The following is a 25392-nucleotide window of genomic DNA, read 5'->3' on the forward strand; positions in this document are numbered from 1 at the left end:
CTGGCTCTACAATTTCTAGCTGTATGCTCTTAAACAAATAACTTAATATAGCTAGGTCTCAGTTTTCTCATATGTAAAATGAGGATAATAATCACATCTCTCTTTCAGAGCTACAAAATTACATAATATACAAAACTTAGTGTGACACAAAGTGAATACTCAATAAATGACAGCTGCCATTATTATTAGTTGTCATTTACCTTTACATTTGTAATTGTAACCAATTTGAAATTAAAAGTCTTTGGTTTGGTTTTTAAACCTAAGGACTTATTTACCAGATGAAGTGGGGATTGAGAATTATGTACACAAATCATTAGGCAGAGGGGAGCTATTGAGGTCTGTAAGATGAAGGTGTAGTCAGATCAGTCCCAAGCTTCCAGATAAATCTGACAGCAATGTCCAACATGAGATCCAAAGATGGCAGAAAAGAGCGACGGCTGTGGATCTGTTAGGGTGCTATTGCAGCAATACAGATATTAGGGCCTGGAAAATGATAAGTTTTAGTAAGCCTTAGAAGAAGGAAGCACAGAGGTAGAATCCATGTGGGGACTCACCAACTAATTGCTTGGACAGGGATGGTATGCTTAAGAAAAATGAGAGAGGGAAAAAACGTTTTGAATTGGTGACAGTAAAGTTGGTGGCTCCGTTATTAGAAATGAGAAAGCCAGAGGAGAGCAAGTTTTTCTATCAGTAGAAGTCACAGAGTTTAACTTGGGTCATAGGTGATCAACTGTCATTGGTACACTCATAGGCATTTTGAATGGGTCTAGAATTTGGCCCTGGGGTTATAAACTTGGAATCTCCTACTTCAACAATAGCAACAGAAGCCATGGAAGCTAGTCAATCTTCAGGAAACAGTGGATGGAGAAGTTGACCTTCTATGAGCAGGGAGGCAAAATGCTAGAGCATTGTAACAGAATATAGAAAAACAAAACATGATGCAGCCATAAAAAACGATGAGCTCGTGTCATTTGTAGGGACATGGATGAACCTGGAAACCATCATTCTCAACAAACTGACACAAGAACAGAAAATCAAACATCGCATGTTCTCACTCATAGGTGGGTGCTGAACAAGGAGAACACATGGACACAGAGGGGAGCATCACACACTGGGGTCTGTTGGGGGGACACAGGGGAGGGACAGCAGGGGATGGGGAGTTGGAGAGAGATAGCATGGGGAGAAATGCCAGATATAGGCGATGGGGAGGAAGGCAGCAAATCACACTGCTAGATGTGTACCTATGCAACAATCTTGCATGTTCTTCACATGTACCCCAAAACCTAAAATACAATTTAAAAAATGAAAAAAAACAACAAAGTAAATCATTCAATATCTATACCCTTAAAAAAAAAAAAAAGAAAGCAAAACAAAACATGTAGAGTAACAGAAGCCTGGATTCAAATCCAGATTCTGTCTCTTAAGAGCCATGTGGCCTGCAAGAGTCTTTTTATGAGAATTAAATAAGATAAATATATATAAAGCAACAGTAAAAGTTTTAACAACAGTAAAAGTTTTAAAAATCCAATTAAAAACTGAGTGAAAGACAAAGAGAATTTACAGATGGCAAATAAATACATGAAAAGATACTCAAGTTCTTTAGCCATTAGGGAAGTGTAAATTCAAACCACAATGAGCTGTCACTATGCACCTATCAGAATGGCTAAAACAAGAAATTGCAACACCATAAAAACAGGCAAACTGCATCACTTCTATGTTATTACTGGCAGAAATGGACAACGGTACAGCTACCCTAAAACACAGTTTGGTAGTTAATTTAAAAAATACATGCAACTACCATATAACCTTGCAATTGTACTCCTGGGCATTTATCCCAGAGAAATAAGCACTTGTGTTCACAAATATTCATAGCAGCTTTACTCACAATAGCCCAGAACTGGAAACAGCCCAGAATGCCCTTTAACAGGTAAATGGTAAGACAAACCATGGTACATCCATACCACGAAATACTCCTCAGCAATGAAAAGGAACAAACTAGTAATACATGAAACAATTTGAAAGAATACTTCAGAGAGTTATGTTGAGTGAACAAAGTCAATCTCAACAAGTTACATACTATATGATTCCATTTATATAATATGCATGAAATGACAAAATTATAGAAATCAATAAGTGATTGACAGTGATTTCCAGTGGTTAAGAAGAGAGTTGGAAAGGGAAGTTTGTGTTTGTAGCTACATAAAAGAGCAAAATAAGAGATGACTGTAGTGATGGAAATCTTCTGTATCTTGCCTGCATCAATGAGGTTGCCTGGTTGTGACACTGTGTGATAGTTTTGCAAGATGTTTCCACTGGAGAAACAGTAAAGTGTACATGGGATCTCCCTGTACATGGGATTCACCTCCTTGCAACTGCAGGTGAATTTGTAATTACATATAATTCAAAATAATTACATGTAATTCAAAATAAAACATTTAATTAAAATTAATCTCCATCATCATCTCATATTTAGATGAGATTCTGCAGAGAATCACTCACTATATGTTAAATGGCTCTTTGGAAGAGGGGAAGGAAACAAGAAAGAAGGAAGGGAGAAAAGAAGAGAGGCAGGAAAAAAGGTTTCCGATAGGGTTGCAATCTCCTCTAGGAGGTAAAATATGATATATTTGATATGGAGAAGAAACTGAACCCTTACCAACAAACAGCATAAACTTACTGAATGTGAACCAAGAATTCTTCTTGGCACGTAGTCCCTGGAGTGTCCAAAAAAAAATTGATGGCCCATGGGGTATAATTTTGCAAATTTAGAAGTTAAAATGAAATCTCCCTATCTGTTCTAGCACATATGTGTTCTTGCAACATGATATTTATGATATGAATTGGGCTGATTAAATCCATTTTAGGGTTCAGGGATTTGTACAACCTAAATATCCTGGTTCTCAGGGAATTAAAAAAAAGCTTCATATTTCCTTTGCATATTTAGTCTTAGTGACATCAATAGGAAGCTGTTAGTGATAAAGAGAACTTGGCACGGGGGAGTGGGGTATGGGAAATTCAGCTGTACACAGTCGAGTGTCAACCTGAATACAGGACTCCTCAGCCATGATTTCATGAAACCTCTTTTATGAGCCCCCACCTGGGACTTACATACACAGATGGTATATATGAGAAAGCTTGACATGAAAGGTTTCTCAGAGTTAGTAAACACAGAAGTGATGGATGCTAGAGATAGAGTAAACCTCACCATGGAGTCTGGAGGAAGGCAACATTCCTGCTAGAGACTAAAATGGAAATGGCAAATGAACCAGTGAAGTAGAGTCAATACTAGAACTAAAGATCATTACGTATGCCAAGCCCAAACTCATATCCAAACTTTACAAAGTAAAACACAATAGGAAAAATTATTATCCTCCTGCAAAGTCAGCTGTGGTAGACCTTGTATCACATAATGGCAGGAACTTAGTACCCCTACCCCCCAAAATAAACAGATCTGCTTTAAAAGGAGCCAAAGAAAGGTCCGGGCACTATATTATCTTCACTCTGGGCAACTCCCATCGGACAGGATTTTGAATATTGTACAGACCTAGCAAATCTTTGTGTGAGGAATCTCCCATGAAGCTGGACTTGTCAGACTGCTTGTTTCTCTTTATTAATTTCAGACTGGAATTACAGTAACAGGCCAAATAATGATGTAAAACCCAAAAGGAAGAATGCTGCTAATTGCCAGATTTGTTATGGAATTATCACATTTTGTTTCAGTGCTAAGTTCTGGGAGATGCATTGAATGAAAGCTTGAAAGGAACCATAGACCAATGTTAGCCATAAACGCTGAAGGAGAAAAAATTCAGAAGGCAAGCCTGTAGGCTTGGGCATTTGATACTTCAACATAGACACCTTTGTGGAGAACAATCAATAGAAACATATTTGCTGTTGAGCACAGTAATGAACAAAATTTCTGTATATAAACTCGAAAGTGTAATGGATGTATAGAGGGCAAAAATCTGGTTCTTCTTTAAAGATTTAGGCATGTCCTTTATTAAGATTCATTTCTGTCTTGACCTCCAACCTGTCACTGCTTCCTTTCTGCCTTTCATGTTCTCTCACCTTGATGCAAGTCAAAATACTGTCTTGCTATATTGCTGACATTTTATTTTAGGTAACTGTATAGTTTAACTTTGCTCACCACCATCCTTAACATATGGAAACAATTAATTCATTTTCTTTGCCATCATTAGGATTGCAATCTTAGGATATTCTACACGTAACCTCATCACAGACTTTCCTTAACTAATTACATAATATCTAACCCATTTTCTTAAAAGTAAAACTTGCTAGTTAAGGAATAAAGAAACGGCATTGCTTATAATAAACTCTGCATGTGACACTGTAATTTAAACTGTACTGTTATGTATGGTGAAGGACTGAAAGATTAGAGTTCCTCCCCTTGGCAAAGTTTTTTTTTTTTTTAAAGGATTGCTTAAATAAGCAGTACAGAAACCAGATGTCATTTGGTAAGAGTATCTGAATAACCAAAAATTTGCTGTCTGGGTATTTTTCCCTTTATAAAAACAAGAAAAATTCTTTGGATTTATATCATATTTAGCAGCTGTGAAACAGTGCAAACATCTGTTTGTACCTATGGGGAGCTGACCCGCAGGGCCCTCATCTCTTAATCACCAAGCATCAAGCCAGTCTCACATGCACAGTTTCTTGTTTTCTTTGCCGTTGCCTCCCACACTTCAAAGTTTTCATACACTCATGTTCTATTGGCAGAATGGAGGAACTAATCCATTCATTATAAGACCAGATGATTAGAATTTTTTGACACATGATCACAGCATTCTCTCCACCAAGCCCACGTCCAGAAACACATTCATATTTGCCTCTAAATTCATTTTGGAGTGTCTACACTTACTCCAAATAATGTAAGATTTATGAGCCTCAAGCAAGATTGTAGCAGCACATACACTAGACTGCACAGGCTTACAGTCACCATTTGGGGCCACAACCTTTAAAAGGCCATCTTAGAATAATTTCTCCTTTTTAAATATGAGTACGGACATTATAATAAGTCTTATTTTGGAGGTTTTCTATTATGATTTTGCTACAGGTTTTTTTTTTTAAGAGCAATAACAACAACAACAACAAAAACCTTATGACACTTGCACACCCTGGAATGTCACTTTCTAAAAGTCAACATTTTTACTGCATTTTATAAATAGGAAAAGTACGCTGGATTGGAATTGAAGCTTGCCAGATCAAATCAGCTGTTTTACTTATACCTTCTTAAAAAAAAAAAAAAAAAAAAAACTCTGCCAAATAAAGCATTCTTATTGCAAAAAAAAAAAAGTAACAATCAGCTTCATTTTCCGACATTTATAAAAACTAGTTAAAACAAGGTCTCATTATAATTACTTCCATTACAAAAAATATATTCTATATATCAATTTTATTTATGAAGATGAACCAATCATAAAAATACTCTATTCATAGGGTAATGTTATCTGGAACAATTAACTTTTGATCAATGAATGCCTTCAGCCACTCCTATTTCTGCAACAGACATTCTCTACGTGCTATTTGCATTGCACTTTGGAAACAAAGAGGAGGTCATGTTATAGCTGTACTCTCACCATGTAGAAACTATATTTTGTTGGTTTCTCTATTTTAAGCATTCTGACCACCCCCAGAGAATAGAGTAAGAGGGGAATGTACCCAACAAATTAAAGCCATAGGTATAGCTAGGAACTTGAAGAAAGATGCTAAGGTAAAAATCACATGCACAACACCTCCTTTATTATCCTGCTGAGTTCAAAGCACTTCTGTAACTTGATGAGACACTAAAGAAAGACTAGACCTTGGATTTGTCTCATCTTTATAAGCAGTATGGTCTAACGTACATTTTCTGAATCTGGGATTCATGAAACAAGATTAACACCCAAGATACCAATAGATGTTCCTGGGGGAAAAAATGGTTTCATGGTCAATTAAATTGGGAAACACTCATAGAATGCCCCTTTTTGGGATCAACACAAAGGCTATTAGTAAATTAAAGTCCCCAGGAACTACTGCAGTAAAGGCATCTTGCATTATTATTTCTAAAACATTAGGTAAACTTTTCAGACATAAGAAGGTGTAAAGAATGGTAGGATAAACCCCCTAGCAGCTTAAGAAAAAATATTACAAACACATTCGGCACCTCTGTGTGCCCCTCTCTCACCATACCTGTTCCCTCTCTCAGAGGTAACAAAATTCTGAATGTTGTATAGATTGTTTATGCAGTTACTAACATCTTTATTAGCTTTGCATATACACCTAAACAAAAGGTATATTGATTTTTGTGGTTTTCACTTTTACATAAATGGTATCATGCTGTAGGTATTATTTTGCTAATTCTTTTGAGGAGAGGAGCTCAACATTATATTTATGAGATTTTAATATATGTAGCTCAAGTTATTTATTTTCACTGTTGTGTAGTTCTTAGTTGTACATATATACCACAATTTATTTATCTAGTCTCCTGTTGAATATTTAGATTTTATTTTCAATTACAAATAGTACTGGTATTGGCGCATGTACAGACGTAATAACCAAATGTCACAGAATAGAGAGGCCAGATCAGATTACTAATGAGTAGAAATTTCACAGATGATGGAGGCAACTCCTGAAGGTCTGTGATCAAATGTTGCAGGGGCAATTATTTATCCATATGGGAAAAAAACTAAATTAGATCTTTACCTCACACCATAGCCCCACATCAGTTCCAGGTATATTATATTAGCATCAGTTTTAGGTATACTGTATATTGACTAAATGTAAAAAGCAAATCAGGCCAGGTGTGCTGGCTCACACCTGTAATCCCAGCATTTTGGAAGGCTGAGGAGGGTAGATCACAAGGTCAGGAGTTTGAGACTAGCCTGCCCAATGTGGTGAAACCCCGTCTCCACTAAAAATACAAAAAATTAGCTGGGTATAGTGGCGTGCACCTGTAATCCCAGCTACTCAGGAGGCTGAGGCAGGAGAATCACTTGAACCTAAGAGGCGGAGGTTGCAGTGAGCTGAGATCGCGCCACTGAACTTCAGCTTGGGCAACAAGGGCGAAACTCCATCTCAAAAAAAAAAAAAAAAAAGAGAGAGAAAAGCAAATATATGACACTATATGAGAGTATGGAGGAATTCCTAAAACAAGACACTAAAAGCTTATATCATGAAAAAACATTAGTAAGTTACTCAACAGTTTAATTTGTAACTTCTATTCATCAGAACATACTCTATAAAAGTAAAAAGACAAGGCTCAGAATGAGGAAAGATGTTTACAAAAGACATAACTAATGAGTTAAATCAAGAATATTTTTAAAAAATAATTTAAAACTTAAACCAGCATTGTCTAAATTACTTGACTTTTTAAAAGAATACTTGTTGACATCTCATCAAAAAAAAAAACATTAGGTGAGGCAAAATCTAGGAAAAATTTATATTACGGCAAAAGCAACAAACTTGGAAAAAACCTTGGTTTAGGTCTCCACCCAGCTCTTTATTCTTCAGCAATGTGACATTGGACAAACAATTTGCTAATCTGAGCCTTGATGTTTCATTTATAATATGGAAATTCGCTCTATCCTGGGTATACAAAATGAAATATCATGGAAATCTGGAAACTCTGCTAAGAGTCCAAAGCCACATTAAATTGACCTATAACTCCTTTCAGTGACCTCTTAGAAATCCTTTAACCTTACGAACAGTAGAAAGAGATACCTTAGGGGTTAAGTAGAAAAAGAACCAATTCTGGGCAAATTTTGTCTGATTTTGTATTCTTATGAAAATTTCTTCTTATGGTACTTAACTCGATTTCTCACTACCAAACATGACTATTGTAGATAGCAAAAAAGGAACAAAACACCCCTGAGGATGGAACTTAGTTAAACTTTCAAACTAAATATTGCTGTTTATTTCCTGACATCTACATTTAGGCCACACAGATATAGCCACAATGCCCATGAGAAATAAGTGAGAGTATGAAACATAAGTAAAAGAAGCAAAAACAATTTTAATAATATTTTCAATCCCAAAGTACTCCTAGTCAACTGTGCAAAAGCCACTTCAAATGAAAGACCAATACAGTTTTATTCTTGAAGATTAACCCTATTATATCCATGGAGATGCCATTCTTAAGGAGGGTCTACACAGACTTGCTCTTCTCTCTTGTCATGAAGAGAGAGACTGTCAATGCTTATGACAAAAGCTATTTTGTATGCAAAACAAGGGCAGAATGTTCATTTGCATATTGAATTAGTTCTAAAGTCTATATTTTATAGTATTAAAGCAAAACAGAGTGTGTAAAGGAATCGTCTGTAGTTCAGATATTGGGACCAATTAAAGAATTACAATAAGGACTGCCCCACCCAGGAGTGCAACTGAGCAGTGAATGGGAGCTCTCCCCCTCCAGGACTTCGGTTCGGATTCCGCACTTCACCCAAACCCTTCACAACCCACAGAAAAGGAGATCTTTGCCGGACTGAAAATCCCATGCAAGCTGCCTGAACAGGGCTGAGCAGCAACTCTGTAAGTGCCAAGGTTGTTGGCACAGATCTAGGCAGAAGCACTGGCTGATGCCGAGAAGGCTGTGGGATGAAGATACCCACCACCCAGAAAGAAAGGGAACTGAAAACAGGGAATCAGGCAATAGGGTTGGGAGGATCGCTCCCCAACAAAGCCCAGCAGGCTGAAGCCCTCTCATTTGAGAGTATCACAGCCAACACATCAGTTAGAGCATACGATCAAGCTCGGCAGGGGGAAGGGCAGCCGCCATTGCAGAGGTGGGCTTAATCTTCCTGAGTAAACAAAAGACACAGGAAATCTACACAGCAGTTCCACTGAATCTATGGCAGCCCAGCAGCGCCTCTGCAGGCAGACAAAGGAAAGGCCACCTTACCAAGCAGCTACCTGAAATCAAAGCTAAATAAACCCCAGAAATTGGGAAGAAACCAGTGCAAAAAGGATGAAACCATCAAAGACCAGAATGCCTTGCCCCTACCAAGGGAACACAACTCCTCACCAGCAAGGGAACAAAACAGGATGGAGAACGAATTTGACAAACTGACAGAAGCAGACTTCAGAAGGTAATAACAAACTTCTCTGAGCTAAAGGAACATGTTCTAACCCAATGCAAAGAAACTAAGAACCTTGAAAAAAGGTATGACGAAATGCTAACTAGAATAACAAGCTTACAGAAGGACATAAACACTTGAAGGAGCCGAAAAACACAGCACGAGAACTTCACGAAGCACACACAAGTTTCAATAGCTGAATCGATCAAACAGAAGAAAAGATATCAGAGACTGAAAATCAACTCAATGAAATAAAATGAGAAGGCAATAAAAGAGAAAAAAGAGTGAAAAGAACTGAGCAAAACCTCCAAGAAATATGGGATTATGTGAAAAGACCTAATCTATGCTTGATCAGTGTACCGGAAGATGATGGGGAGACTGAATCCAAGCTGGAAAACACTCTTCAGGATATATCCAGAACTTCCCCAACCTAGCAAGGCAGACCAACATTCAAATACAGGAAATACAGAGAACATGACAAAGATAATCCTCAAGAAGAGTAATCCCAAGGCACATAATCATCAGATTCACTAGGGTTGAAACCAAGGAAAAAATGCTAAGGGCAGCCAGAAAGAAAGATTGGGTCACCTACAAAGGGAAGCCCATCAGACTCACAGCAGATCTCTTGGCAGAAACTCTACAAGCCAGAAGAGAGTAGGAACCAATATGCAACATCCTTAAAGAAAATAACTTTCAACCTATAATTTCATATCCAGCCAAACTAAGCTTAGTAAGTGAAAGAGAAATAAAATCCTTTACAGACAAGCAATTGCTGAGAGATTTCGTCACCACCAGGCCTGCCTTACAAGAGCTCCTGAAGGAAGCACTAAACACAGAAAGAAACAACCAGTACCAGCCACTGCAAAAAAGAACCACATTGTAAAGACCAACGACACAATGAAGAAACTGCACCAACCAAAGGGTAAAACATCCAACCAGTAACAAAATGGCAGGATCAAATTCATACATAACAATATTAATGTTAAATGTAAATGACTAAACGGCCCAATCAAAAGACACAGACTGGCAAACTGGATAAAAAGTCAAGAACCATCAGTTTGTTTTATTCAGGAGACCCATCTCATGTGCAAAGACACACACAGACTCAAAATAAAGGGTTGGAAGATTTACCAAGCAAATGGAGAGCAAAAACAAAGCAGGGGCTGCAATCCTAGTCTCTGATAAAATGGACTTTAAACCAGCAAAGATAAAAGAGACAAAGAAGGGCATTACATAATGGTAAAAGGATCAATACAACAAGAAGAGCTAACTATCCTAAATATATATGCATCCAATACAGGAGCACCCAGATACATAAAGCAAGTTCTTAACCACCTACAAAGAGACTTGGACTCCCGCATGATAATAGTGGGAGACCTTAACACTCCACTGTCAATATTAGACAGATGAATGAGACAAAAAATCAACAAGGATATCCAGGACTTGAACACAGATCTGGACCAAGCAAACATAATAGACATCTACAGAACTCTTCACCCCAAATCCACAGAATATACATTCCTCTCAGCACTGCTTCATACTTACTCAAAAATCAACAACATAATTGGAAGTAAATCGCTCCACAGCAAATGCAAAAGAACGGAAATCATAACAAACAGTCTCTCAGACCACAACACAATCAAATTAGAACTCAGGATTAAGAAACTAACTCAAAACTGCACAACTTCATGGAAACGGAACAACTGGCTCCTAAATGTCGACTGAATAAACAATGAAATGAAGGCAGAAATAAAGATGTTCTTCAAAATCAACAAGAATGAAGACACAATGTACCAGAATCTCTGGGACACATTTAAAGCAGTGTCCAGAAGAAAATTTATAGCAATAAATGCCCACCAGAAAAGCAAAGAAAGATCTAAAATTGACACCCTATTGTCAAAATTGAAAGAGCCAGAGGAGCAAAATTAAAAAAAAAAAAAAAACTCAAAAGCTAGCAGAAGACAAGAAATAACTAAGACCAAAGCAGAACTAAAGGACATAGACACAAAAAACCCTTCAAAAAATCAATAAATCCAGGAGCTGGTTTTTTTAAAAGATCAACAAAATTGACCACTAACCAGACTAATAAAGAAAAAAACAGAGAAGAATCAAATAGATGCAATAAAAAACCATAAACGGGATATCACCACAGATTCCACAGAAATACAAACTACCATCAGAGATTACTACAGGCAACTCTAGGCAAATAAACCAGTAAACCTGGAAGAAATGGATAAATTCCTAGACATTTGCACTCTCCCAAGACTAAACCAGGAAAAAGTTGAAACCCTGAACAGACCAGTAACAAGGGCTGAAGTTGAGGCAGCAATTAATAGCCTACCAACCAAAAAAAATCCAGGTCCAGATGGGTTTACAGCTGAATTCTACCAAACGTACAAAGAGGAGCTGGTACCATTCCTTCTGAAACTATTCTAAACAATACAAAAGGATGGAATCCTCCCTAACTTATTTTATGAGACCAACATCATTCTGATACCAAAACCTGGCAGACACTCAACTAAAAAAGAAAACTTCAGGCCAGTATCCATGATGAACATTGACGCAAAAATCTTCAATAAAATACTGGCAAACTGAATGTAATAGCACATCAAAAAGCTTATTCATCATAACCAAGTAGGCTTCATCCCAGGGATGCAAGGCTGGTTCAACAAACACAAGTCTATAAATGTAATCTACCACATAAACAGAACCAAAGACAAAAACCACATGATTATCTCAATAGATGCAGAGATGGCCTTCAACAAAATTCAACAGCCCTTTATGCTAAAAACTCTCAAGAAACTAGGTATCGATTGATTGCATCTCAAAATAATAAAAGCTATTTATGACAAACCCACAGCCAATATCATACTCAATAGGCAAAAACTGGAAGCATTCCCTTTGAAATCTGGCACTAGACAAGGATGCCCTCTCTCACCACTCCTATTCAATATACTGTTGGAAGTTCTAGCCAGAGCAATCAGGCAAGAAAAAGAAATAAAGGCTATTCAATTAGGAAAGGAGGAAGTCAAATTGTCTCTATTTGCAGGTGACATGATTGGATATCTAGAAGACCCCATTGTCTCGGTCCAAAATCTCCTGAAACTGATAAGCAAATTCAGCAGTCTCAGGATACAAAATCAATGTGCAGAAATACAAGCATTCCTATACACCAATAACAGACTAAAAGACAGCCAAATCAAGAGCGAACTGCCATTCACAATTGCTACAAAGAGAATAAAATACCTAGGAATACAACTAACAAAGGATATAAAGGACCTCTTCAGGGAGAACTACAAACCACTGCTCAAGGAAGTAAGAGAGGACACAAACAGATGGAAAAACATTCCATGCTCATGGTTAGGAACAATCAATATTATGAAAATGGCCATACTGCCCAAAGTAATTTACAGATTCAATGTTATCCCCATCAAGCTACCAATGACCTTCTTCATGGAACTGGAAAAAACCACCTTAAACTTCATATGGAACCAAAAGAGAGCCCACATAGCCCAGACAATCCTAAGCAAAAAGAATAAAGCTGGAGGCATCATGCTGCCTGACTTCAAACTATACTACAAGGCTACAGTAATCAAAACAGCATGGTACTGGTTCCAAAACAGAGACATAGACCAAGGGAACAGAACAGAGGCCTCGGAGGCAACACCACACATCTACAACCATCTGATCTTTGACAAACCTGACAAAAACAAGCAATGGGGAAAGGATTCCCTGTTTAATAAATGGTGTTGGGAACACTGGCTAGCAATGTGCAGAAAACTGCACCCCTTCCTGACACCTTACACTAAAATTAACTCCAGATGGATTAAAGATTTAAACATAAGACCTAACACCATAAAAACCCTAGAAGAAAACCTAGGCAAAACCATTCAGGACATAGGCATAGGCAAGGACTTCATGACTAAAACACCAAAAGCATTGGCAACAAAAGCCAAAATAGACAAATGGGGTGTAATTAAACTTCAGAGCTTCTGTACAGCAAAATAAACTATTGTTAGAGTGAACTAACAACCAACAGAATGGGAAAAAATTTTTGCAATCCACCCATCTGACAAAGGGCTAATATCCAGAATCTACAAAGAACTAAAACACATTTACAAGAAAAAACAAACCCATTCAAAGCTGGCAAAGGATATGAACAGACACTTTTCAAAAGAAGACACATATGAGGCCAACAAACATATGAAAAAATGCTCATCATCCCTGGTCATTAGAAAAATACAAATAAAAACCACACTGAGATATAATCTCACGCCAGTTAGAAGGGTGATCATTAAAAAATCGGGACACCACAGATGCTGGAGAGGATGTGGAGAAACAGAAACACTTTTACACTGTTGGTGGGAGTGTAAATTAGTTCAACCATTTTGGAAGACAGTGTGGGGATTCCTCAAGGATCTAGAAATAGAAATTCCATTTGACCCAGCAATGCCATTACTGGGTATATACCCAAAGGATTATAAACTGTTCTATTATAAAGACACATGCACATTTATGTTCATCACAGCACTGTTTACAATAGCAAAGACCTAGAACCAACCCAAATGCCCATCGATAATAGACTAGACAAAGAAAATGTGGCACATATACACCATGGAATACTATGGAGCCATCAAAAATGATGAGTTTGTGTCCTTTGTAGGGACATGGATGAATGTGGAAACCATCATTCTCAGCAAACTGACACAAGAACAGAAAACCAAACACCATATGTTCTCACTCATAGGCGGGTGTTGAACAATGAGAACACATGGACACAGGGAGAGGAGCATCACACACTGGGGTCAGTTGGGGGCTAGAGGAGGGACAGTGGGGGGTGGGGAGGGACCGTGGTGGGTGGAGAGGGTGGGGAGGGATAACATGGGGAGAAATGCCAGATATAGATGATGGAGGGATGAAGGCAGCAAACCGCCTTGCCATGTGTGTACCTATGCAACAACCCTGCATGATCTGCACATGTACCCCAGAACCTAAAGTACAAAAAAAAATTACAGTAAGAAATAAGCTTAGGATAAGTATTATAGTTGGCTTATTTTAAGTCCACTAAAATTAACTTTGCAACTTCAATTTCCAGCAACATCTCAAACTAGAAATCTAGAAATACTTTTTTTTTTATAAGTGGTGAATAAAATGTACCAAATATTTTATTAGCAAGAAAGTAAGGAAGCCACAAAGGTTAAAATGAAGTAAGAATCCTCTAAAGTTATCTACTGTTTGTCTAATTCTAGAAATATAATAGGAAGAAACAACTTTCAAGGAGATTACAACTGAAACTTTCCCCGAATTGTTGAAATTTACCAATTATCAGATTCATAGAGCCCAACAAATCACAAGAAGAAAAGAATTATACTCCTATACGTAATGACAGTAATACTTAGAAATACAAATAACAAAAAGTTTTCTTCAAGCCAGAGAGAAGACATATTATATTAAAAGAAATAACAATTAGACTGATAGCTGTTACTTTCAACAACCACAATGTCACCAAACAACAGGATGATTCCTCCAATGAGCTTAAAGAAAATATAATTGGACCTCTGTATCTGCATCTTCTACATTGGCAGATTCAACCAACCCTGGATGGAAAATATGGTTAGGTCTACAATGATTGTGTCTGTACTGAACATGTATATGTATAGACTTCTCTTTCTTGTAACTATTTCCTAAACAATGCAGTATAACAACCACATAGCATTTACATTGTATTAGCTATTATAAGTAATTCTAGAGATGGCCTAAAGTGTATGGAAGGATGTGTGTAGGTTATATGCAAATACTATACCTTTTATATAAGGACTCAAGCATCTTCAGATTTGAATATTGGCAGGGAGTCATGGAACCAATGCCTATGAATATGGAGGTTCACTGTAACTCTCAATCCAGAACTCTAAAGCCAATAAATTATTTTAAAACAAAGGCAAAAATAGGGACTTTTCTCAGATTTACCAAAAACCAAACCAAACAAAAACAGATTTGTTACCTTTTGCCCTGTAGACCTCACTAAAGAAAATTCTAAATTATTTGTTTTAGGCAGAAGAAAAATGATGGAAGTTGTGATGTATGACAGAATTGGCAGATAATATTGGTTATCTGGCTATTGGTGAAAAAAGATACTTTTTAAATAAGTGGGTAGATCTAAATCAGCGATTCTGAACCAAGAGCAATTTTCCTCCTTGGAACATTTGACAATACAGGGAGACATTTCTGTTTGTGGCAACTCGGGGAGGCGGGTGCTGCGGACATCCAGTGTGGCAGCCAGTCCTGCTGCTGAACGTCTGCAGCCTATCAGGCAGCTCCACATAACAAACAATTATTGCCCAAAATGTCAGTAGTGCTGATGTTGAGAAGTGCTGATCTAAATTAATACTGTGTACACCAATAACAATAATTTGTCTTGTAGAGCTAGAACTAAAATACCATCCACTAAAACATAAAGTATAAGCATAAAGGATGGTGATTAAAGTGTTCTAAGGTCTTTGTCTAATTTGGGAAGAGGGAAAAGGCACTGATTAACTATATAGGCTTTGATAAGTTAAGGGACCATATTAAAATATCAAAGACAACTACCAAATAAATACACCTTAGAAGTTACATTCTCTAACCAAGTATAGGGTAATAGGGAATGAGAACAGATTGAAAAACAATAAAGGAGAAGCAAGAAAGGAGAAAGAAAACTAAAAAGGTGGAAAAAAATGTAAGGAATATGGCAGAAATAAATACAAATATCAGTAATCAAAATAACTACAGATACACTAAAACTCTCCAGTTCAAAGAAAAAACCTTCTGAGTCTAGAGTGAGGGTAGTGCCACACACTTTTAAACAACCGGATTGCATGAGAACTCATTCACTATCACAAGAACAGCACCAAGAGGTTCGTGTGAAACCATTCGTGAGAAACCACCCCTATGATCCAGTCACCTCCCACCAGGCCCCATCTCCAACACTGGGGATTACAATTTGAACAGGGACACAGATCCAAACCATATCACTCCCCAACTCACTGAGTAAGGCTAATACACCTGTAACATCAAAATAGTTAAGGATAGTACACAAAAGGAATATCACATGCTAATAGTTATATATAAAAAAGTAAAAACTCCAAGGAAAACATTAGGATACAAATCACTGGCATCCAAATCTGTCAAAGTATTAAAAAAAATACTTCATGAGTAAGTAGAGTTTATCCCAAATGTGCAAAGTTGGTTTAATATTACAAAATCTAACATAATTTACCACATTAATAGTTTAAAAGTAGAAAAACATATGACCAACTGCATAAATGCAGAAAATCTATTTAATAAAATTTATCATACATTTTTATTTTTATGATTCAAGAAAACAAGAATATAATAAGATGCTACTAAATGATAAGGACTTTTGCAAAAAATATGTACAAAGAATTATGTACTTAACGATAACATATTATGAGCTTCAAAACTAATACAAATACATCCATTCCCATCTCATCAATTCAGAGATGCACTGAAAAACCTAGACAAGAAAAAGAAAGAATAAAAAGATTGGAAAGAAAAAAAACTGGTATTCTTGGTAGATGATGTGATTGTCTAATTGAAAAATTCAAAAGAATTTCCATATAAATTATGAGAATCAATAAGAAAGTTTATTAGTTTAGTGGGTTTTCTGGATATTAAGTCAAAGTCAATTGCATTTCTATACACCAGCAAAAAACTATACAAAATATATATGTATGCATATGTATAGATATAATTTGTAAATATAAAATGTATATATAATTTCTAAAGTGTTGTTTACTACAGCAACAAAAATGATAATATACCTAGGAATAAATCTTCAAAATATATACAAGACTTTCATGAAGTAAATTATAAAGTGTTACTGAAATACATTAAATGAAACCTTTACAAATTAAAAGATATATCACATTTATGGAAAGAAAGACTCAGTAATGAAAAACATGTCAATTTTCCCCAGGTGACCTAGAGATTTTATATAATTTCAATCAAAATCCCATAGAATTTTTTATTGAGTTAGTCGAGATAATTTTAAAACAGAGAAGTGCAAAGAACCAAGAATCGCCAAAACACTCCTGAAGAAACAGTCTGGTAGACTTCATCTACCAGACAGCAAGACTTTTCGTATGGCTATAATAAACTAATATAATGTTAGTTAAAAGAGAGACAAAGGACAAATAGCACAGATTAGAGACCCAGACATAGAACCATAATAATGCAGAGAAATCTACTTTATGAGAGAGCAGGCAGGGGAAATCAGTGAGGATGAATTCTTTCAGATGTGGCACTGGGACAATTAGAGCTCTATATGGAAAATGATTAGTGAAACTGTATCTTCATCCTACACTGTTTACAAAAGTTAATTGCAAGTATTATACAAGGAAAATTATAAAACTTTAGGAAGACATTGTAGAAGAATAAATGTATGCCTTTGGTTAAGGAAGGATTTCTTAAACAGTATACAAAATGTGCAAGCCATAAGAAAAAAAGATTGAGAAATGAAATTACACAAAGACCTTTGTTCTTTAAAGGATGCTATGATGAAAGTGAAATTACCAGCTACAAGTTGGGATAATTTATTTGCCACCTATATAACCGACTGAGAATGGTAATCAAGATAATATAAAAACTCCTAAAAATTGATTTTTAAAAAATCGAACAACCCAGTAGAAAAATAAAGAACTTAGACACTTTGAGGAAAACACAATGATGACCATTAAATATATAAAAGTATGCCCAACCTCATTAATCACTAACTAGATGTGTTAGATTATGTTGTGTCAACTTAGTTAAGCTGGGAGCTCTTTTTCCTAGAGTCTCTGTCCTTATATCATATTCGGTTAGAGTTGATAAAAATTATTAATTTGCACTCGATTTGGAAGGTGGATGTGAAACAGTGGTTATAACTCTCTGAAGGTCTTAGTGATGAAGAGATGCAGAGGTACCCCACAGGTTACAGTTTAACCAAGAGCTGTGGCCAACTCTTCTTCACTATTGGCCCAATAGTCAATGGCCACATGTTTGGCTGCGGAGCCACCAGACAGTTTCTGCACAGAAGCAAGAGCTTCCTCTGCACCTCTTCACAAACTTCCTCTTTATGATCCTACTTTCTCAGCAGGATGTGCATGACTTATCAATCGCCCTGCAAGCTGTGTCTTGCCCCCCATGCCAGTGCTGCCAGAGGTGGTTAGGGACCAGCCATCTCTGACCTCTCAACCCCTTCTAGTCCTTCACCTCCCTGGTTCCTCCCACACTCATGTGAGGTCTAATTGCAATAATAAGTTCTTTATCTTATAACAGTTATCACCATGGCTTTACTTCCCTGACTGAACTCTGATTGATACATCAAACAAAACACAACAGTACTATCATTATGACTTCCTCCACCTCCTTCTGGTCTTTGTTCAAATGCCCACCTTCTCAAGAAGCTTTCCTGACCACTCTATGGAAGTTCAGTCCCCCTCCAGCACCAGCACTACCTAGTCCTGCTCTGTTTTAATTTTTTCTTTAGTAGTTACCAGTTATTAAAATACAAATAATGTTCATATGTATTTTATTTGCTGTGTGTATTCTCCACTAGAATGTAAGTTCTATGAGGGTAAGCGCTTTGGATTTTGTTTTGTTTTTGTTTATTTTGTCCATTTTATTCACTAACTCTGTTTTATGTCTCTAACATATTAGGCACTTAATGAATATTTGCTAGGTAAAAAAAATGGGATTTAATTTTACATTCATTTGATTGGCAAAATAACTAAAAAGTCAGAACATGCCAAAAATTGGCAAGGATGTAGAGCAAAGGGCATTTTTATATATTTATACTACAATCACTCTGAGAAAAACTTAGGATTACCTAGAAACTTAAATATGCATACATCCTACAAGCAGCGGTCCTCAACTGCCAGGGACCACAGACCTGTACTAGTCTGGGGCCTATTAGAAACCAGGTCGCATAGCAGGAGGTGACTGGCAGGCAAGTGAGTGAAGCTTCATCTGTATTTAGCTGCTCCCCATGGCTTGAATTACTGTCTGAGCTCCATCTTCTGTCAGGTGAGTGATTCTATTAGATTATCATAGAAGGGCAACCCTATGGTGAACTGCACATGTGAGGGATCTTGGTTGTGCTCTCCTTATGAGAATCTAACTAATGCCTAACGATCTGTCACTATTTCCCATCACCCCAAGATGAGACCATCTAGTTGCAACAAAATGAGTTCAGGGCTCCTACTGATTCTACATTACGATGAGTTGTATAATTATTACATATTACAATGTAATAATAATAGAAATAAAGTGCACAATAAATGTAATGTGCTTGAATCATCCCAAAATCATCCCCACCACCCCTGGTCCATGGAAAAATTGTCTTCCATGAAACCAGTCCCTGGTGCCAAAAAGGTTGGGGACCACTGCCACAACACAGAAATTCCACTTCTAACTCCTCACTGAAGGGAGGAAGGATAAGCTGTGCCATAGTTGTAAAACAGGAATCTACATAGCAGTGAAAATAGATGAATTAGATTTGTATACCTAAAATATAATTAATCTCTTAAGCATAAAGTTGAGCAAAAAAGGGATTCATAGCATAGAGCACTATTCTATTAATATAAAGTTCAAAAGTATGAAAAACTAAACATTTTATTTTTAGAGATACATAAAGATGTGGTAAAACTATTTAAAGAAAGGAAACAAATAATAGATATAAAATTCAGTCTAGTGGCTGTCTCTGGGGCAGGGAGAGGGGTCAAATTGAGGAGGAACACCTGGCATTTTTCAGGAGATTATTAATGTTCTATCTATTAAGCACAATGGTATTTTAATGAGTTTTATTTAGATATGTTTAATATTTTAACTAAATTATTGATTTTTTATTTTAATTTTTAAATTTCTTTATATTCATGGAGTACAAGTGTAGTTTTGCTACATCAATATATTACATTGCGGTGAAGGCAGAACCTTCGCTGCATCCATCACTAGAGCAACGCACATTGTACCCACCAAGTGACCACCCATCACTCAACCCCTTAACATTTTATTTTAAAACTTTTACCAGAGATGATATACTGTCCAGAAATATAAAAACTATGTCATGAATTTGTATAATAAAATTGAATCATAGTTTGCATGCCTTTTATCCATGCTTAAGATAGTACTTGAACTGACAAATACTTCTTAAATTCTTCCAAAATTGTATATTTGAAGTTTTGGCCTACGCTCCTGGATTGCAGGAAAAGAAATCCTCTCAAGCCAGCTTAAACAAAAGTAGAAATGAATTTTAAAGAATACACTGTATGTCTCACAGACCCCAAGGATAAGAACGTGGCCAAGCCTGGAACAGGGAATGGAAAGAGGTCATGGCAATTTCTCTGTTTCTGCTGCTTTCTTCAATTAGTCTCTTTCCTTCCTCTTTCCACAGTGGCTTTCCCTGCTATTCTATCCACACTGTAAAACCACACTCCCTGGCAGCTATGGTTTATTTGTTAGAGTTTCATCTTAAGACAGTGATTAATTAGTTCCAAACCCCAAATTTCAAATTTCAGAAAAGAGAATCTGATCACCCCAGCCTGAGTTGGGTGTATATTGGGCCAATCGGCTATAACAACAGGGTCTGGTTCACATAGCACAAACATGCTGTAACGAACTCTGCAACTCTAGTGAAAGTTTAAGGTAAAGAGAGTTATAGTGAGCTGAAAAGGCTGCTACTACAATTGGACAAAATGTAAGGCATAAATAATGGGATCATCACTTTATACATTTAAGTATTGCTGCCTTACTTATCAAGCAATCTTACTGGCATTTATAAAATCTGTTTCAAGGCCAGGTGCGGTAGCTGACACCTGTAATCTCAGCACTTTGAGAGACCGAGGCAGGCCGATCACAAGGTCAAGAGATCAAGACCATCCTGGTCAACAAGAGAAAACCCTGTCTCTACTAAAAATACAAAAATTAGCTGGGTCTGGTGGTGTGTGCCTATAGTCCCAGCTAGTCGGGAGGCTGAGGCAGAAGAATCACTTGAACCCAGGAGCCAGAGGTTGCAGTGAGCCAAGATGGTGCCACTGCACTCCAGCTTGGACAACAGAGTGAGACTCCATCTCAAAAAAAAAAAAAATCTGTTACAAAACAGTCTTGCATGTCTTGAGTAGTCATCACAGACTTTGAAAAATCACTTTGGGTAGTAAGCACAGTAGCTTACACCTATAATCCCAGCATTTTGGAAGGCTGAGGTGGGAGGACTACTTGAAGCCAGGAGTTTGTGACCAGCCTGGGCAGTATAGCAAGACCCTGTTTCTACAAAAAAAAATTAATAAAAATTAGCCTGGGTGTCACGGCATGAGCCTATTAGAACCCAGGAGCTTGAAGTTAAAGTGAGCTATGATCATACCCTTGTACTCTGGGCTGGGTGACAGAGCAGGAAATGGCCTCTAAAACAAAAGAAAAAGAAAAATCACTTTAATAAAGATGCAGAATTTCATTAAAGGTATTTTGAAAACTTACTTCTGATAAAAATGCAAACATCTACAGGTTCAATAATACTAGGGAAATCTTTCTTCACTCTCAATCCATATTTTGAATTAAAACTATCATCCTCCTATAAGAATTTACATTCTTGGCCATAGTGTTTGGTCCACAGATAGTCATATCACCCAAGCCAGGCTATAAAAATCCTTTTCGTGAGAGTTTTTTCAAATCAAAGCTGGGAATAAAGAGTTCTTTCCTTTCTAGTATAGTATCACAGAACGCATAGAACTGTGCCATATGTAATGTGACATTTGAAGTTTGACTATGATATGTTAAAAATGCACATTATAATGATTAGAGTGATCACTAAAATGGAAAAAGAGGTATGGCTAATAATCTTTTAGTGGACTAATAAGCCAATAGTGAACATAAAAATGGAACACTAACAAATAATTAATCCAAAAGCAGGAAGAAAAGAGAAAGAGGGAACAAAACCCACAAAACTAAAATAAGACAAATAGCTGCATGATAGATTTGAATCCAATCATATTAGTATTTCTATTAAATGTAGATGGTCCCTCCAAAATGAAACTGTGAGGATGGTTGGACAATCCTGTGAATATACTAGAACACATTGCAATGTACGCTTCAAATGGGTAGACTATATTGTATACCAATCATATCTAAATAAAACTGTTTTTAAAGTGTAAATAGTCTAAACAAACCTCATAAAAAAGGCAGCAATAAAAGAGCAATGTCCAACCTAAGTTTTTTTTCTTTTTTTTTAAATTCAGTCTCCGTAGAGACTGTCAAAAATTGCCAGTGTCGACTATATTGCAAGTCGTCACGGCGAGGTATTGGGAAAACTTTTCAATTAGCAATAATCGCGCCTTGTATAAACCTCATTGGCTACGATACCGCCACTGCGCAAAGCTCCAGCCTAATTTTTAAAAGCACTTACGATATCCTGTCTGTAAGAAATCTACGCTAGCTTTTCTGAAGATCCTGCAAGCCGGCAGAGGTACAGCAGAAGAAAAAGCGGACCTTTCGCAAGTTCACCTACCGCGGTATGGACTTGGACCAGCTGCTGGACGTGTCCTACCAACACACTTGATGCAGTTGTACAGTGCGCGCCAGGGGCGGCGGCTGAACCCGGGCCTGCGGCGGAAGCAGCACGCGCTGCTGAAGCGCCTGCGCAAGGAGGTGCCGCTCGTGGAGGTGCCGCTCGTGGAGAAGCCAGAAGTGGTGGAGACGCACCTGCGGAACATGATCATCTCGCCCGAGATGGTGGGCGTCTACAAGCGCAAGACCTTCAACCAGGTGGAGACCAAGCTGGAGATGATCAGCCACTACCTGGGCGAATTCTCCATCACCTACAGGCCAGTGAAGCATGGCCAGCTGGGCATCGGGACCACCCACTCCTCCCGATTCATCCCCTTCAAGTAGTGGCTCCACTAATAAAGGCACACAGATCTCCAAACAGAAAAAAAAAAAGAAAGAAAGAAATCTCTAAAAAAAAAAAAAAAAACAAAAAAAAAAAAACACTATATATATAAAGGTACAGATAGGACAAAAGTGACAGGTTTTTAAAAGGTATACCAGAAGAGCACTAACCATAAGAATACTAGAGAAGATGAACATCATATAAGATATTAATCAGAACAAGTAATTTTATGAAGAATAAAGGGCATTCAATTATGATAAAAGAATAAATTAAGAATACCTAACAAGTCTACATGTATATCCTCCTAATAATAGAACTTCAAAATACATTAAGCAAAAACTGACAGAACTGCCCAAAAGAAATAGAAAAATCACAATTATGCTTGAAAATTTTAATACCCTTCTCTTAATAACTGATAGAACAAGAAGACATAAAGTCAGTAATAATATAGAAAACTTGAACAGGGAAGGGGAGAAAGGTGGCAGATAGGAGACAGGGCTAACGGGCAGCTCCTGCTTGGATGTACAGAACAGTGTATGGAGACTCGCACTGTGAACGTTTTCTCCAAGAACCAGTCCAGGAACATACCAGGACAACCAAAAGAATTCACAGATCCTTTGAAAGAAGCAACACACCACTGCAAAATCTGTGATGTGTGAAAAACTGTGAGTTCCCAAAGTGTGAGGGGGAAAATCTGCCTCTGAACACACATCCCCACTGAGGACTCTGAAAATCCAGACCACAGAAGAAGGATTTAACCTTACCTAGAGCTGAAACAGATTTAGGGAGCCAGCAAAATATAAAAGTAGAAGCCGCAGTGGAAAGAGCCTTGTAGGCACTCCCAGTCCCCAGCTCAAGGCCAGGAAGCCATCCTGACTATATCTAACAGGGGCCCTCAGGGAAGGCAGCCAGTGGAATTAGGGAGGGGTCTTGGGGTGAAAGAAGCTTCCAACTGAATTTTGTAATAATTTCAACTGGGAACAAACTTTCTTGAGCAGAATCCAGGGGGCGAACAAGAACTGCTGCAGATACAAGCACAGGAGCTTCCACCAACATTGGGCAGACGGGGAGGGGCAAGGCCTGAAAACAGTGCTTGCTTTCGCAGAGGCGGCCTGGAGCAAGGTCTGAGCCCCATGTGCAGACTGACTGGATCTAAACTTGGTGCTGTTAATGGGGTACTGTGGGAATGAGACTGGTCTTACCAACTGTGTGGGAACTGGGTGAGGCCTTTCACTACCAGCTATCCCCCTCTTCCCTGGCAAACTATATGGCACAGCAGAGGTAGCCATAATCCCCTCTGGAACATAACCTTATTGGCCTGAGAACTATCCTCCCATCTCTCACAGTGGCCATGGCAAACCCTGCCCAAGGAGGGTGTGAGTTCACACCTGTCTAAACCTGGTGGCATTTCTCCACCTGCCCTGGTAGCTGAATACAAAAGACATAAGTTCTTTGGAGCTTTATGGTCCTGCTCTTCACCAGAGAAACCAGAATACCCACCCTGACCAACTTAGGGCAAACTTACATCTCCCTTCTCCTACTGCAGCTGGTGTTCTCTTGAAAGCATCACTACCTGGCAGGAGGCCAACCAACTGAGGCCATTACGGCAACTCATGAAAGAATAACCGTGTTTCCAGGAAAGAGAAGACAACAGCTAATACCACTACCCGGAACATCATGGCTAACCAGAGGTCCTTAGTCTGCCCAAGTGACAACTTCACTGCTAGCATAACCAACATTCGAGAAAGCCAGAACACTGAACAAAACTGCAACAAAGGACTCTCACAGAGTCTACTTCATTCCCCTGCCAACTCCACCAAACCCGGTGCTGTTATCCACAGGTGGGCAACCTGAAGAGGAATGATATCACAGGACTCTTTTCAGACATTCCCCAGCACCAGTCCAGAACCTGGTAGCCCCGCTGGATAGCTAGACCCAAAAGAGCAATAACCATCACTGCAGTCTGGTGCTCTGGAAGCCCCATCCCTAGGAGAATGGGGAAAGAACCACATCAAGGGATATTATGTCATAAGACCAAGAATCTGAACAGCAGCCCTTGAGTTCCAGATCTTTCCACTGAAATTGTCTACCCAAATGAGAAGGAACCAGAAAAGTAATTCTGGAAACAGGGTTCTATAACACCCCCAAAAGATCAACTATCTCCCCAGCAATGGATCCAAACAAGAAGAAAGCTCTGAATTGCCAGATAAAGAATTTAGAAGGTTGATTATCATGCTACTTAAGGAGAACCAGAGAAAGGTAAAAACCAACTTAAAGAAATTAAAAGATGAAAAATTCTCCATAGAAATAGATATCATAAAGAAAAATAATCACAACTTTAGGAAATCAAAGACAGACTTAGAGAAATACAAAATAGTCTGGAAAGTTTTAACAATAGACTAAAACAAG

The 25392-nt window shown here is 37.8% G+C and overlaps 1 non-coding gene and 1 pseudogene across 1 annotated transcript; one reads left to right on the forward strand and one right to left on the reverse strand.

Annotated features, from left to right (window-relative positions):
* The first annotated feature begins 8589 nt into the window (after positions 1-8589).
* Positions 8590-22985, forward strand: LOC135270392 (small ribosomal subunit protein uS19-like; annotated as a pseudogene).
* On the reverse strand, positions 22334-22474 carry LOC135270506 (U4 spliceosomal RNA). The gene has a single exon (XR_010338668.1). It is a non-coding gene; the product is annotated as a U4 spliceosomal RNA (small nuclear RNA).
* Positions 22986-25392: the final 2407 nt, after the last annotated feature.

This window comes from Aotus nancymaae, unplaced genomic scaffold (genome assembly GCF_030222135.1).
Source record: "Aotus nancymaae isolate 86718 unplaced genomic scaffold, 86718_ANA_hifiasm-v0.15.2.pri h1tg000062l, whole genome shotgun sequence".
Lineage (NCBI taxonomy): Eukaryota > Metazoa > Chordata > Mammalia > Primates > Aotidae > Aotus > Aotus nancymaae.